We start from the raw sequence: 14,717 nt of genomic DNA on the forward strand, positions 1-14,717 counted from the left end.
AATAGGAAAGGGCTTGAATGTGGAAAGTGGGTGGAGGGGTGGGAGGAACCAGGGAAGTATTAAGAATGTCTTCTCTCACCCTCATGCCCCCAGGGTCGTCTCAGGTTGTTTAGAGTTTAGGTGACAGAGGAATGTGTTGAGAGCTTTACAAGCAAAATAGTTTAGGAAATTACCCCGGAAGGAAGCAGGAGGTGTCCTGATAGAGCTCTTCAAAGTTAGAGACACCATTATCCAAGATAGATGAGGGCATAGTTCTTCCAGGGGTGGGAGAAGAGAGGATATTCCGTGGGAAACAAAGTCATGGGGAAGGGGAGAGAGAGTAAGAGGCACCTCTGGACAAAGATGGTATTTTCCAGGGCAGACAGGCAGTGAGAGGAATTCAGATACTTGAGTGTCCCAGTGTCTCTGCCTTTCTTCCAGGATTCTAGGAAGAAGTCCATCTCTAGATCTTAAAATGACTCTACCCTTCTCTCCCTCCAGCCCAAGGAAATCCATTCCAGGCTGCCTCTTCTACCTAGAAGGCTTTGTGCCAGCCTCACTCACTGTAGGGAGGTGTCCTCCAAATATTCCCGTGAAGTGAGCTCAAAGTTGAGCTACAGAGATATGGTTATTCGCAGGGAGGGTTTAAATATGACAAAGATGTCCATAGTCTATAACAGTGGTAAATGAAGCCTCTTCTGTGATCCTGGCATGTTCACTCAGTGGGGAACATTGTCAGGTGTTATAAATGGGCAACAACTTTTGCCTTGGTTTGTTAGGCTGTAGTGGCCTCATAATTAGTGCTTGTAGAGAAATGGGAGAGGTGGGTCAGTCACTGCAGGCTAGATGGGGGCTTGGGGACAGTCTTGATGGGTTCCTGCTAGCATTTTCCAGAATGATTTTACAACTCAGGGACATCTAAATGTCAAGGTCTTCCTACCCAAATGTTACCATCCTCTTGAGGTAATTCTCGGTGTTCTGAGTTGATTGGAGTGTTCTGGTTCCTAATGCCGTCCAAGGACTCCAGTGTTCTGTAAGAGGTGGATTAGCCTTTTCAAGGCCTATAGAGATAGATACATGAGGTTTGGAAGGGACTCTTCTGCTTCTGTAATTCAAGGCCGTGGAAGAACTATATACATGGTGATGTTCAGCCTATAGATGAATATTTCTGGAGTTGGAGAAGTACAGGAGAAAATTAACCATGCAGGTGGGAGCAGTCGAATTGTAACCTGGAAGCCTAGGCAGGGAAGGGTTTCTTGCAGTACGAAATAGTCAACAGAACCACATGCTGTGGAAGTCAGGAGGATAAGCCCTAAGAAAACTCCAGTGATTTGGCACAAGTGTCACTGTCGTGAAGGAGCATTCCAGTAAAGTAGTGCAAAGAATGTTAGACTGTGCTGGGTTACCAGGAAGCAGAAAACTCTCTTTCAAGAAGATAAGGGGTAACTTGTAAATGTTCAAATGTTTTATTTGCCACAAGGAAGAATCCCAAGATATTCAAAGGTACCAGGAATTTCAAGGTCCTTGCCTTCCAAAAGATTGAAGAGTTTGTCTGACTAGACTGATTGTCTCAAGGCTTTAGTCCTGTACTCTGATCACTGTTCTACCTGAATTTACTAAGCTTCCTTCCTTGAGACAGTAATTATCAAATATGCCCTGCCTATCTACAATATCAACCTCTTAGTAACTCGCTCTCTCTTACTTGCCCTCTACTTTCAAACACATGTGACTGAGCCCTTTTCCCTGGTTGTCAAACACAAAGTTTACTGTCCTAATAACCTATCAAGAACTCACTGGGCACTAAGTACCATTTGTCTGCATTCTTAACAAAGGTTTTAGAAAAGGCTCCAGGTAACCCAGACTACCCTAAAAAATTTTGAGTAAAAAGCATTTTTTCCCTAGAAAAGAAATATTTGCCACAATATGGAAAAATCTGGTACTCTCCATAAAGTTTTATGTCAATCCTGTAGGTCCAATGTTTTTCAGGTTCTTGGAGAACCCTCTAGTCCCTGGGACCACCATAGGCAAAAAGTGAACTGAGTGTTCCCAGAAGCAATTTATCATCTGGAACAACAAAGTGTCTTAAGAATCTGAATCGGCTGGGTGCGGTGGCTCAAGCCTGTAATCCCAGCACTTTGGGAGGCCGAGACGGGTGGATCACGAGGTCAGGAGATCGAGACCATCCTGGCTAACACAGTGAAACCCCGTCTCTACTAAAAAATACAAAAAACTAGCCGGGCAAGGCGGCAGGCGCCTGTAGTCCCAGCTACTCGGGAGGCTGAGGCAGGAGAATGGCGTAAACCCGGGAGGCGGAGCTTGCAGTGAGCTGAGATCCGGCCACTGCACTCCAGCGCGGGCAACAGAGCGAGACTCTGTCTCAAAAAAAAAAAAAAAAAAAAAGAATCTGAATCAACTGAGTATTGACTTTTGGTGATAGGGAAAACAAAGATACAGTAATAAAATTAAGCCTAGAGGCAGAACCATAGGCTAGAGCAAGATGACCTGATGGTATCTTATAGGCCAAACCAGCCACAACTTCAGCCTAGAAACAGTCTAAGCTGTTTGAACTCAGCATCCCATTGATACCCTATCGAAAGCCCAACCAAGTCAACCTTAAAAATAAATTCAGTTCAATAAGTCCCTTGACTCATTTAAGGACACTCCAAAACACATCCCAAAGCCCTGCTAACGCCTACTTCAATGCAGTGATAAAACCCATTCAACACAGGCCCAATCAAACTCTGACCAATTCAGAGCCCTGTGAAAAATCAGCCCCTTTCCTATATCAGTGTCAGCCCAAAGGCAGATCCTGTTTAATCTGGTTTGCATCCCAGCTCAGCTAAGGCCACACAACATCCCTGTGCATCTTATGTCACAGCCAAGCCTCTGAAGAGTACATTCTTACCAAGGATCCAGTCAAGAGTAACCCATATTTATAACAACATATCCTAAAACATCCATTTCAGATGCTCAAAAAGGACCCAAAGACTTGTTGAACAAAAGATTTGTTTCATTTAGACCAGAGACCAGGCCAATCCAACTCAGAACTCAGATGAGAGTGGAAATGGACCAGTACAGTCCAGGGTCCTGACAAGCCCAGAAAGTACAATGCCCAATGGAAGCCTGTATTAAACAAGTCAAGGCCAACAAATCTAGACACAAGACCAATTCAGCCCAATCCTGTCCAATTCTGCTCAATTCTTGCATAAACATATTTAAGAGTAGGGTCTTACTTGGAGACACCAGATCAATGCACAACTGAAGATGCCAGCAAAAATCTACCCAAACCCATCAAGCCTGACACCCCTTTGATCATTTTGCTAATGGCCACCATCCAAGTCCCAAGCCAGAGAGACTAGTGATTCTCAAAATGTGTGAGCATGTGTGTTTTGTGGTTGATGTGGGGAATGGGTACTGTGAAGGTGGGGACAAAGAGATTTGCTCACTCAGAAATAACCAATGGAGCTTTATCAAGGTACCTTCATCTGAAGAATATCAATAATGAATGTGGGGTTTGAGGAACACATATACTTTTAAATAGTCTTAAAGTGACCCATTTTGTTTCCTTCTTGCTTCAGACCCTCTTCCTCCTGATGTGATCTTTTGAAATAGGTAGAATGAATGATAATTTCCATATACTGTTTGAGGCCTAGGCAGTACAACACACTGACTAATACTGTAACCTCATGTCAGGCTATTTGGATCAAAGCACAAGTCCACCAGTTTTAACTGGGTGACTGTGCAAGGTACTTGACCTGTCCACACCACAACTTCCTTTCTGCAAGATGGGGATAATAATATTATGTACCTCATTGAGTTGTTATGCAGTTTCCATGAGATAATGTATGTTATGTGTGGCCCTCAGGAAGTATGCAGTCAATGCTGGGTTTTATTGTTATTGGAGGGTTCTGGGAAATTGCTTGTGAATTTCTTCTTGGTATGTGAAAAAATTTTAGAAGAGCCACATTCAGAGCGGCTCACCAGTGAACCAAAGCTATTTCTCTCCTGTGGACATTCACATTATCAACTTTGAGACATGCAAAGATAAATATTCTAGCTCATCCAGGAACTACTGGGAGATGTTGGTTTCCTAGGATGCATGCAGAAAACAAATAGAAAACATGCTTTGGGGATATCAATTATCTATTGGCAGCCCTGCTGTTTCTGCTAGCCAAAAATGCTGGATAGCTAAGCTTTAGTGGAATGTCTTGAGTACACTGTAATAACCCATGATGCTTCTTTCTGATATTTGGTATTGAGATCTAGGGATCCATAGGAAAGAGCCATTATTATTCCTTCTCATTAACTCATTCATTCATTTAAAAATAGTTTTTGGATATCTATTATTATATGGCAAGCCCTGTGTTTACACTGAAGATACAAAAATAAATACAACCTGGACCTTAACAGAGTTTAGTTAGGAGAAAAAACACATAAAACAGGTGTTGGTACAATAATGTGGTTAGTCTGTCTTTTAGAGGAGGCTCAACATGTTCCAATCACTGCACTATGCCAATCCCAAGAAGCAGTTCTGACATTGTGGACTCCTTAGTGAGGCACTGTTGGATCACAACTCGTGAAGGCGACTCGTGCCAGAAGATGAATGAATTAAAACATGACAAATGTCTCTTCCTAATAGTAATGAGACATTATTTCACTAAGAATATTCAAAAGTGATCAGGGAGGCACCTGTGGCAATGAGACCAAGATCTGGGCTAATTAAGCCACTTCCAGTCTGAGTGAAAGGGATCTCTAGGGTGCTTGCTCTTTTTTTATAATCCATCATGGCTTACCAGGGCACAGAAGGGCTTGGGGCAGAATTGTAGCTAGTGACAAGGTGTGCATTTACCTGATGGGTTTGCCCCTGAGCATTGACACCTTAGGGAAGTGCTTGGGAGCACTCAGACCTGGGTTACATTTCTGGCACAGGTTTTCAGGCTGAAATGAATATGTCCAAGATGGGGGTCTAAAAAGTAGGCCTATCCTGGAGCGTCATATGTAATAGCATTTGTTCTTTCTGTGGCCAAAGTAACAGTGGGGAGATCATATGCCATTCTTATAAGAGAGTCTCTGTGTCCCTGAGATAGGGATTGATTCATGAAGCTAGGGCAGACTCTTCTCAAAATAGGGAGAGCTGAAGGCATGAATGGTGTTGCTATCCCAGGTCTTGTTTTCCTCTTCATTATATTTTTCATCAAGTGTTGAAGACTCACCTGCTATGCAATCTTAATTGTAGTCATAAATGTAGGTACCTAAATTGTGAGCTTAACCCAAAGAAATAGTGAGGTAAATTGATTAACAGATAAAGAACACCAAGGGCCTTTATGGCATAGGGAAATTACTATCTTGGCTTGAAATAGAGGAAAAAACTCCATGAAATTATTACAAATCCAAGGGCCAATAAGGAGGAAGTAAAGGTCCAGCCCTAGAATACTGTCCTCTAGAAATCAAATTTGCTCAGAGGCAGAGGCAAAAACCTCAGGTGGTAGAGAAGAAGGCTTTTTAATTTGCTGTCTGAACAGAAAATTGTAAAACAGAAGTATGGCAGTAGGTTATTACAACCTTAATGGTAATGGTGTCAGCTTCAAGCACAGTGTTTAATTATGTAGTCAATTCAGGAACTGTGGGAAAAAGAAAAACAGGGAAAAAATCCAAATCCTATAAATAGCAATACCCTATGCATATGTAGTAGATGTATTTGGAATGTTTTTTCCACATTTTGACAGTTACCCATAAATCATGTTCTCCTAAGAAACAAAACAACTATACTCTCGAGTCTTCATTGCGGCTGGAGTTTAGATTTACAAACTGCAATCCTACTATGCATCTTCAGTTGAATTACTTTCTCCCTCTCTGAGATGTTTCTTTATATCTTCTTTTCAAATTTTTCAGTGCATTGTCATTCACTCTGCACTGATACTGCTGCTTCATATTTAGTTGCAAAATTATAATCCTGAAGATGCTTACATGAATTTTATACTCAGGAACAGTGCCTAGGCTAAAGAGCTTTGGAAGTCATGAATGTACGAGTTGAAGCTATGAGTGTGCTTAAATACCACCTTGGGCTAAGTGAAGAAAGTAATAAAAACTGAGGGCAAGGATGGAGCCCAGGGGAGCACCAACATCTTTACAGAGCTTGACTTAGAAAGAGGAAACAAGAAGGGAAACAGGCATTTCTAGAAGAGAATAGTCATGAATATCAATTGGGGTAGGAAGGTCAAGAAGATAAGAACTTAAAGCTGTTCATTAGATTTGGCAGCTAGGAGTTCTTTAGTGATCTTTATGCAAAAAGCTTTGTGGAAATTTGGGAGAAGAATTTATGTTTTAGTGAACAGAAAAGTGTATGAAGCATTGAGATGGCGATGGTGGATGGAACACGCCCATCTAAGTCTGCTCTCTCTCAAAATCTCACTAAAACCAAAGCATGGGAAGTAAACGTCATCATCATAATCAACAACAACAACAATAATGAGTCCCAAAAGGATGGGAAAAAGAGGAAGAGGGAACAATGTCAATATAAATCTAACAGCTGGAAAGTTGCATCTAACCTGACAATGGGAAAAGTGATGAACCCTCCTTATCTGTATTGCAGAATCACTGATACTGAGGGATACAGCATGGGGCTTAAATAAAGAAGGTGATTGAAAGTTCTTTAAAAAGCAACTAGATCCCCAGATGCTCTCTGGATAGAAAGTCTTCCTCAACTTTAGCAGAAGATTGGAATGTCATTCTCCGATAAAAATAAAACAGAGGGTTTGGACTGGGATATGCCAGGCATAGCTGAGGCCATCAGTTCTCTACCGAAAATAGGAGAGTTGTGGGAATAAAGGAGTACTGAATGCACTGGATGCTTAAGGCTCAGACCTTCAGCTGTATTCCCTCACTGATCTCCATGAGTGCTGGGAGCCAGACCGTTACCTTCCAGTTAGGAGATATATATATATATATTTTGAATGGAGTCTCACTCTGTTGCCCAGGCTGGACTGCAGTGGCACCAGGCAGGAGACTGAAATGTTTTCTATTGGGAATTTGTCATCCCAAGAAAAAAACTCTAAAAATACTAACATCAGGGCTTTTTCAATGACTGACCGGGCCCAGTCAGTCTGCAAAGAAGCCTAAAGAAGACAAGCTCCACTCACAGACTTTGAGCTTCTAATCAGTTACCACACTTAGACATGAACAGATGAACCATAATGACCACACATTCACAGAAAGGACGTGTAACGGTTTGGCTCTGTGTCCCTACCCAAATCTCACGTCCAATTTTAATCCCCAGTGTGGGAGGAGGGGACTGGTGGGAGATTATTGCGTTACTTCACCCTTGCTGTTCTTGTGATAGTGAGTGAGTTCTTATGAGATCTGGTTATTTAAAAGTGTGTAGCACCTCCCTTTTCTCTCTCTTCCTCCCGCTCCTACCATGTAAGATGTGTCTGCTTCCCTTTTGCCTTCCGCCATGATTGTAAGTTTCCTGAGGCCTCCCCAGAAGCAGAAGCCAGTATGCCCACAGAACTGTGAGCTGATTAAACCTCTTTTCTTTATAAATTACCCAGTCTCAGGTATGTCTTTATAGTAGTGTAAGAATGGACTAATATAGACTGTTTTATAAAAGATTGAGACAAACACACACATACACACAGAAGAAAAGCACTTAGAGGTAACAGAGACTATGTTGAAAGGAGAGCTTCTTCCCTAAATTGCTATTTTCAGAGTGTTGAGAGAAGGTATTACATCTGTAAAATAAAAAGACAATGCTAGAAAAAGGAGCATTCAGATAAAAAAAGAACTTTGAGAAATTATGACACAATAGCATAATTGAAAAAACACAACAGAATATTAGAAAAATAAGCTTGAAGACATTTTTTTAGGAAGTAGAGCAAAAAAGACAATGCAATGAAAAAGAGAAGAAAAAATGTAAATAATGCACAAGTGTAGGAGGTCTAACATCTGAATAATAGAATCATAGAATGGGAGAACAGGGAAAATAAAGGGAAAAAATGTGGCACAGATATACACCATGGAATACTACACAGCCATAAAAAGAATGAGATCATGTCCTTTGCAGCAATCTGAATGGAGCTAGAGGCCATTATCCTAAGTGAATTAATGCAGAAACAGAAAACCAAATACTGCATATTCTCACCTATAAGCAGGAGCTAAATATTGAGTACACATGGACACAAAGAAGGAAACAGTAGACATTGGAGCCTAATGAAAGGTGGAGCGGGGAAAGAGGGTGAGGATCAAAAAACAACCTATTGGGTACTATGCTCATTATCTGGTGACAAAATAATCTGCACACCAAGCCCCCAAGACATGCAGTTTACCCTTGTAACAAACCTGCACGTGTACCCCTGAACCTAAAATAAAAGTTGGAAGTTTTTGGCCAGGGAGATCAGGCAAAAGAAAGAAATAAAGGGTGTTCACATAGGAAGAGAGGGAGTGCCAATGACATGATCCCATATCTAGAAAAAACCCCATTATTTCAGCCCCAAAGCTTCTTAAGCTGATAAACAACTTCATCAAAGTTTCAGGATACAAAATCAATGTGCAAAATTTGCTAGCATTTCTATACAACAATAATAGGCATGCAGAGAGCCAAATCATGAATGAGCTTCCATTCACAAATGCTACAAAGAGAATAAAATACCTAGGAATACAGCTAACAAGGAAGGTGAAGCACCTCTTCAAAGAGGACTACAAACCACTGCTCAAGGAAATCAGGGAGCATACAAATGGAAAGACATTCCGTGCTCATGGATAGAGTCAATATCGTAAAAATGGCCATACTGCACAAAGCAATTTATAGATTCAATGCAATTCCCATTAAACTACCATTGACATTCTTCACAGAATTAGAAAAAACTATTTTAAAATTAATATGGAACCAAAAATTAGCCTGTACAGCCAAAATAATCCTAAACAAAAAGAATAAAGCTGGAGGCATCACACTACCTGACTTTAAACTATACAACAATGCTACCATAACCAAAACACCGTGGTACTGGCATGAAAACAGACACATAGACCAATGGAACAGAATAGGGAACTCAGAAATGAGACTGCACAATCACGTGATCTTTGACAAACCTGACAACAACAAATAATGGACAACAAATTTCATATTTAATCAATCGTGCTGGGAGAACTGGCTAGTCATATTCAGAAAATTGAAACTGGATCACTTCCTTAAACTTTATACAAAAATTGGCTCAAGATGGATTAAAGACTTAAATGTGACACCCAAAACTATAAAAACCATGGGAAAAAATCTAGGCAATACCATTCAGGACATAGGCACGGGCAAAGATTTTATGACGGAAACAACAAAAGCAATTACAACAAAAGCAAAAGTTAACCAATGGGATCTAATTAAACTAAAGAGCTTCTGTGTAGCAAAAGAAACTATCATTAGAGTGTACAGACAACCCACAGAATAAGAGAAAAATTTTTGCAATCTATCAGTCTGACACAGGTCTAATATCCAGAGCCTGCAAGGAACTTAAACAAATTTACAAGAAAAAAACAACCCAATCAAAAAGTGGGCAAAGGATATGAACAGACACTTCTCAAAAGAAGACAGTCATGCAGCCAACAAATATGAAAAAAAGCTCATCACTGCTTATTAGAGAAATGCAAATCAAAACCACAATGAGATACTACTGTCTTATACCAGTCAGAATGGCCATTATTAAAAAGTCAAACAATAGCAGATGCTGGCAAGGTTGCAGAGACAAAGGAATGCTTTTACATTGTTAGTGAGAATATAAATTATTTCAACCATTGTGGAAAATAATGTGGTGATTCCTCAAAGATCTAGAAGCAGAAATACCATTTGACCCAGCAATCCCATTACTGGGTATATACCCAAGAAATATAAATCGTTCTATTATAAAGATATATGCATGCATATGTTAACTACAGCACTATTTTCAATAGCAAAGACATGGAACCAACCCCAAAACCCATCAATGATAGACTAGATAAAGAAAATGTGGTACATATATACCATGGAATACTATGCAGCCATAAAAAGGAATGAGATCATGTCCTTTGCAGGGACATAGATGGAACTAGAAGCTGTTGTCCTCAGCAAACTAGCATGGGAACAGAAAACCAAACACTGCATGTTCTTACTTATAAGTGGGAGCTGAACAATGAGAACACATGGACACATGGGGAGGTGGGGAACAACACACTCCGGGGACTATCAGAGGTTTGGGGGAAGGAGAGCATCAGGAAGAAAAGCTAATAAATGCTGGGCTTAATTCCTAGGTGATGAGTTGATCTGTGCAGCAAACCAACCTGGCACACATTCACCTCTGTAACAAATCTGGAAATCCTGCCTATGTACCCTGGAACTTAAAATAAAAGTTGATTTAAAAAGAAAAAAAATCATTAAGAAAATTTCTTAGAATGAAGGACGTGAGTGTCTAGTATGGAAAAATGTTCTTGAGTTCCCTGAATAAAGCTAAAAATAGACCTACTCCAAGCTGATTATTACATTTCAGAATATTTGGGACAGAGAGAAGGCTTTGTAAGATTCTAAAGGGAAAAATCAGGTCGTGTAAGGAGAATCAGGAATTGAAATGACCTTGGGCTCCTCAACAGCAACATTTGAAGCCAACAGATAATGGAGAAAAATTATTTACAACCCCGATTTCCACGCATAGTCAAACTGTCAATGAAATGTTGAGGTAGAATAAGACATGTTCCAATATGTGAGATCTCAAAAAATTTACCTGCCATGCATATGTTCTCAAGATGGTGCTGGACGAGATGCACCAAAATGAAAGAGGAAAGCAAGAAAGGAAGACTTGATACCAAGAAAACAAGGAACTAGCTAACTTTATGTGTCAACTTGGCTAAGCTATGGTGGCCAGTTGTTTGGTCAAATACCAGTTTTCATTTTGCTGTGAAGGTGTTTTGTAGATGGTGTTAATATTTAAATCAGTGGACTTTGAGTAAAGCAGATTACCTGTCCTTTGTGGTGGGCTTCATCTAATCAGTTTAAGGCCTTGACAGAAAAGGCCTTCTCCTGTGGAGAAGAAGGAATTCTGCCTCCAGTGCACCTTGGGACTCAAGACTGTAAGAATTCAACTCTTCCCTTGGTCTCTAGCCTGCTCTACAGATTTTTGACTTTCCAGTCCTCACAATTGCATGAGTCAATTCCTTACAATAAGTCTCTTTCTTCCTCTTTCCCTTCCCCACCTCTCTCTCTCTCTCTCTCTTTCTCTGTCTCCAAACACACATATCCTATCGGTTCTATTTCTCTGGAGAACCCTGCCTAATACACCAACCCAGGAGAAAGGCAAAGGGAATTCTTAGGATGACAGTAAAGGGCCACCCTAGGGGGATGGCTGTGCAGATGGCCTGCAGAGCAGCCATTCCAGAGAGAAGGAGAAAGAAGGTTCTTAAAAGGATACTGCCAAGAGGGAAAAGAGAAATTATTAATAATAGCTACCTCAATGTGATTGACATTGGAGAGCTAAGTCTCACTTCTAAAATAGAAAGTCAATTGATAATGTCTGAGATTGATGAATCAAAATATATCAGTGTATGCATATCATTGAGAAACATGGCAATGTAGAAATGACAAGATTTAGTTAAAATAGTTGAAAAGGTCTAGCTAGGAACAGGGAGAATGGTGAGATAGAAAATGAGAACATTTTGTTATGTGCCTTAAAGACAATTTGACTTTTAAACTATGCACATTTGTTATTTGGAGTAAAAATTTACAGCATTTTATTTATTTATTTATTTATTTGTTTATTTATTTATTTATTTTTTTTGAGACGGAGTCTCACCCTGTCACGCAGGCTGGATTGCAGTGGTGCAATCTCGGTTCACTGCAACCTCTGCCCCCTGGGTTGAAGCAATTCTCCTGCCTCAGTCTCCTGAGTAGCTGGGATTACAGGCACCCACCACCATACTCAACTGTTTTTTTGTGTGTGTATTTTTTAGTAGATATGGAGTTTCACCATGTTAGCCAGGCTGGTCTCTTAACTCCTGGCCTCAAGTGATCCTCCTGCCTTGGCCTCCAAAGTTCTGGGATTACAGGCATGAGCCGCTGTACTTGGCCAAAAACTTACAGTATTTTAAAAAATGAGATGCTTTAGATTTTTCTAATGGTTCTGCTAAGGAATCCAGCTAAGCTTGCTTCATCCTAATGCGTTATTAGCACAATGAAATGTTAGGCCATTAAAAGGGACAATCACATGAACTAGATATCAATACATGAAGACATTTATAAAATAATGTTGACAAAATTGAAAAAGTTGAAAAAACTGCACAGAGTAATTTATAGACATTGAAAGCAACACTAAAAATCATATATATACATAAATCATGCATACATACACAGTAAAAATTATATACACATATAATACATTGCCTCAATGTTTATAAATTGCTCTGTGTGTTCTTTGTTTTATAAACACCACACCACACACACACATACACCACTTAACAGTTATAATTAAAATGTAAAATAATACCCAACATTATGAGAATGATTTAATAAGTTTTGGATCAGTAACAACATCTGTGTAGCCATCACAAATAAAGCACATGAAGCCTGTAAAACATGAGAAAGTGACATCATTGTGCATTCTCACAAAAAATAAATGTACAATATATGGAGCTTATGTTGGCAACTATGAAAAATGTTCATATGGATAAGAGCTCAAAAGTAAATGTTACAAATCACACAGTGTCAAAAACAAACAGTAAATTGAAGGGGAGGCAGTAGATACAGTGAGTGTAAAAAGTTAACTGTGAAGCTATAAAATGGGCAATAGTGGGGATAGAGTTGGCAGTAAGGAAAGAAATACAAGGTTGAAGGAGCTTTTGTGTTTGCTTGTTTGTGTGATTTTTTTTTAAGTTGGGAGTTAAGTAGATATCCTTGTCTGAAAAGGAAGCTAAGGAAATGTAGAGGCTGGCAATGAGAGAGACAGAAAGAGGGAGAAAGAGAGCTAGAAAGAGTTGGATTCAGGGGTTAGCAATGACCAAAGAAATGAATTATTGTATGACAAGAACTCTGTTAAAGGCTTACACGAATGCCATAGTTCCATTAAGACTCACAACTGGGATTCTGATATCATGCTCCTCATTCTGTGAATGAAAATCTGACAGTTGTCAAATATCTTTGTTAAAAATCCATGTGGCTATAAGGGATACAGCTGGGATGCTCCTTCATCCATGTCACCCGTTGAGACAAAGGAAAGCTTGCCAATAAGTCTGTAAGTGGGAAGGTGAGGAATTGAACAAGTTTTGAAAGTAGGTTTGAACTTGATAATCCTTTTTTTCTTTTTGCAATTGTTTCCATGACTGGAATTTCTAGGAACTAGATTTTCTGAATCCCATTCATAACACAGTGCTTGGCTTTGTTATTTCTTTATTCTACTGCAGGATGTTGATTTTTGTGTCACCAACTTGCAATTTGTCTAGTTCCTTTGAATCCTTTAAATGACTGTTTAATCCTCATGTTCCGGTAAGTGGATGATGGGGATTCTTCCTTTGACTTACAAAAGGAATGAAGGTCCTTGAATTCAAACAAGGGGTTGTTGCTTTATTTACTGTAAAATTATTTTTGCAGAGCAGATGTATAAAGCAAGTAAACAGGAAGAAATCACTTGAATAAAAGTGTTGTAATTACGTTTGGTTTCCAAGAACATTGTTGGGCTCCTGTGGACATCCCCTATGCTCTGATGGGTGGGAGTCTTATGGGGAGCTGAGCCCCACGAGATCTGCCAGTGACTTTTCAGTGGCTCTCAGGCACTCTGTAGAGCTTCATGTGCCTGCCCATAGGCTTGTCTTCCCCAGAGCTTGTGAAATAGAAGTCAGTGCAGAATTCTGGTGAATCAGATTCTCAGATGCCTCTTGAATATGGCATCAAGTACATTAAGGCTCAAATGCAAAGATCGTCTACTAGTCAAGTCTAAGAGTCAATTCAATTCACCTTAAGTCTGAGTCATTCTGAGTCCCCATGAATGAGGAGTGTTAGGGAAACGTACATGCATCAGAACTCTGAACAGCCACCCCCTTTCAGCCCCTGGAAAGGCTTGAACTTGCATGTGTCCACTCTCAGTGAGTTGCTGCAAAACTAATTCTGTTTACCTCCCACACCATGGATACCTTCCCCACTTTGAAGTGAAAGGGGTTGGAGAGGGAGCTGAGCTAATGCTAAAAGCAACCCTGGAAAGGGGAGACAGGACCAACACCAAGAGGGAACTCTGGTGAGTCTGGGGATGAGAAGATTCTCTAGCTACCAGGGTTCTGCATGGCTTTGGTGACCAGTGGAAATATTAGCATTGGCCAGCCTTCTGCCTCCCTACTGCTGCAAAATAAACCACCCTAAAACATGATTTCTTAAAACAATGATTTATTACTTCCCATGGTTCTGAGGGCTGACTGGGGCTCAGCTGGGAAGCTCTCATTTGGGGTCTCCCATATGACTGCAGCAAGATATCAGCTGGACTCTGGTCATCTGAAGGATCAACTGGGCTGGAAGTTCAGTTGTATGAACTGAACTTCCCACTGGTATAGCTTACAGCTGATGCTGGCTGTTGGCTGGAAGCTCAGCTGGGGTTGTAAATTTTGACATGTACATGTGGCCTCCCCATGTGGCTTGGGCTTCTTCCAGTTTGGCCTTTGGGCTTCAGAGGGAGTGGTCCTAAAGTGGGCATTCCAATGACTCAGGCAGAGGTGACAAGTCTTCTTATGTGTTAAGCTTAGGAGTC

This window comes from Colobus angolensis, unplaced genomic scaffold (assembly GCF_000951035.1).
Source record: "Colobus angolensis palliatus isolate OR3802 unplaced genomic scaffold, Cang.pa_1.0 Scaffold24, whole genome shotgun sequence".
Classification (NCBI taxonomy): domain Eukaryota; kingdom Metazoa; phylum Chordata; class Mammalia; order Primates; family Cercopithecidae; genus Colobus; species Colobus angolensis.